We start from the raw sequence: 2,504 nt of genomic DNA, 5'->3' as shown, positions 1-2,504 counted from the left end.
GCAGCTGTCGGAGAGATAGAGGCAAGATCAGGTTTTTTTTCACTTTTGCATTTTTAACGTAGTTGAGCATTAAGTAGTTCCTGTTTTAGAATAAATAGTGTAGTTCCACTGTTATGTGTTTTGCAGGCATAATAAGGAGTACTGTGAATCTACAAACATAAAAGTGTTGGTGACTTTCTGGCAGTGGTCACTGCAATCAGCTATAGTTGGTGATATTCATGCTGCAAGTTAATGAAATAAAAACAAGCTTCCCACCTAAATTAGTTGTAATACAAAGCCCAGCTAGTATGTGGAGAAAAGAGAATTAAATAAACCATGTCCCACTTAAACTCCCCAGCACACTATGATTTCTCTCAGACCTGCCACATCTCAGAAAATGCTTCCATTGTTTTGCAGAAGTCAAAAGAGCAAGTAATTAAACCAGAACCTGAAGGTGCCTCCCCAAGCCAGGCCTGACCTGCTGCTCCCATGGTGCTCAGGCAGCTTCCCCCAGGACATGACAGACACAGAGCCTGGTTGACACTGCTCTCTGGTGTGCTCTTGGCCAGGGATGGGGTAAAGCCTTCTGTCCAGTCAGATACCATGGTGGGGATGAGGTCTTCCCTTCCCACATGGAGCAGTTTCAAGCTTCACTCATTCCTCCACAGAGGTCTGAGCTGTCTGTAGGGCTTGGCTTTTACAGGGGAAGACGATTTCTGGGCCAGCACAGAAATTTCAGTTAATCCATAAAAAGATTTTGCACTTGCTGGAAGTATCTTGCATTTTGTGAGAAACTTGGTTTACATTTAAAGTTTCACAGTGAACATTTTTTACTTGACAAATTGATCAGTTAAGGTCTTCTCAGGTTCTTCCAAATGCTCTGCTGAGTTCTGTAACTTGTGGTGCAGGTCTGAATCTCAGCACAATCCGATGCAGAGACAGTGTATCATCTGCAGCATGTGTACAGGGTACACTGATAATTCTGGTGCCACATAGCAGGTCAGTCTGATTAGAACTCTTTTGCCATATTCTGTGTTTTGTCTTTTTTTTCCTGCAACTGATCAGGGAATCTCAGAATTAATTAAAGCTCTTGATGTACTTAGACAGCTTGTGGAATAAGTGGTAAGATGTTAGAGACAGTGAACTTGTTCATTTGATTTCTCTCTGTAACCTGAGCTCCAATTTAATGCTGTACTTCTACCCTCTTGAAGATTAATTACTGCACGAGTTAGCAAGTCATCTCACCAGCTTTCATTTGTGAAGAGTGTAAGTCAGTAGAAATGTAATTCAGGTATTACTCTGGCTTTGTACGTGACCGGTGAAAATTCAAAGATTTAACAGTTAAATATATTTAACACTACAACACTCTTTTCCTGAAGCCAACTCTAGGGCCAACTCAAACATGGTTATAGGTGAAGAAATATGACTAAAACATTTAAATTCTGCTTTCGGTTCTCTCAGTACAGACAAACTCAGCCACAATTCCCAGTATCAAAAGAGTTTTCAGGATTTACACCGGTGTTAGAGAAGAGATGGTAATTATTTAGATTTTAATTTTTTTAAAACGTATCAGGGCTTTGTAGAAATGACAACCCTAACATTGGCAGGAGTATCACAGGTGGCTTCTCAATTTATACCCTTAGGGCTAATGGATTTTTCCAATGGGTTGTTACCCCCAGGATTCAATCCCTGCATTTTTTCTCCGTACAGCTTTGAAAGGATTGCCCACAACACCATTAAGAACCCATAGCAGTTGCCTCCAGGAACACTATGATTAGTATTTGCTTTCTTAAGTTTCTTTTAGGTTCCTTCAGTTATACACCCTAGAAATGCATCCAAGCACAAGCATCTCTGTCTGCTTTAGCAGGGCACCAGCTTGTCTGTTACAGAAAACATGCAACAAGTCTTGCATTAATTCAGACGTCCATCCCTTATCTTGACATCTGAAAATGGCACCTTCTGGCAGCTTCCCCTTTGGTATTGTCTTTCTTTTAAGGATGATGTATAGTGGCAATTTTGCTTTATCTGCTAAGACCACCAGCAAAGTGACAAACCTGGTTTTTTCATTGGCAGTGTTTTTGATAAGTCATTTGGACGGCTTTAGTGCATAGTAGTATGATGTCTAAAGACCCAATGCATGTCTAAATTAAAAAGAGGATGTCTGATTTGAGTTGCCTGTGTGCATGCGTAAATATTTGTGAATTTTCTATTTTGCTGCAAAGTGTTGAAATTCTGATTCTTTTTCATATAGTTAAAACAAACTTTATCCTAGTGTTGTTTTACATCTAATATCTTGAGTATTACATCATTTTTACATACCTAAAAATTCATAGCTTGACCTTCAGTTCAGCAAGGTCTGCCCTGTGAAGTAATTTTTAATTGTGACGGGAACCCCGAAAGGACCTCCTTCTAAAATTAATGCAAACTTTTTGTTACAAATTTCATAATCTGAATAACCCATTCTGAAATTCACTATTAGTAGAGTAATAATTTTATTCTCTCTATAAAACTTTTAGACAGAAATG

Source organism: Lichenostomus cassidix, chromosome 7, assembly GCF_008360975.1.
Source record: "Lichenostomus cassidix isolate B80296 chromosome 7, HeHo_3.0, whole genome shotgun sequence".
Taxonomy (NCBI): domain Eukaryota; kingdom Metazoa; phylum Chordata; class Aves; order Passeriformes; family Meliphagidae; genus Lichenostomus; species Lichenostomus cassidix.
Note: the sequence above shows the minus strand (reverse complement) of the source record.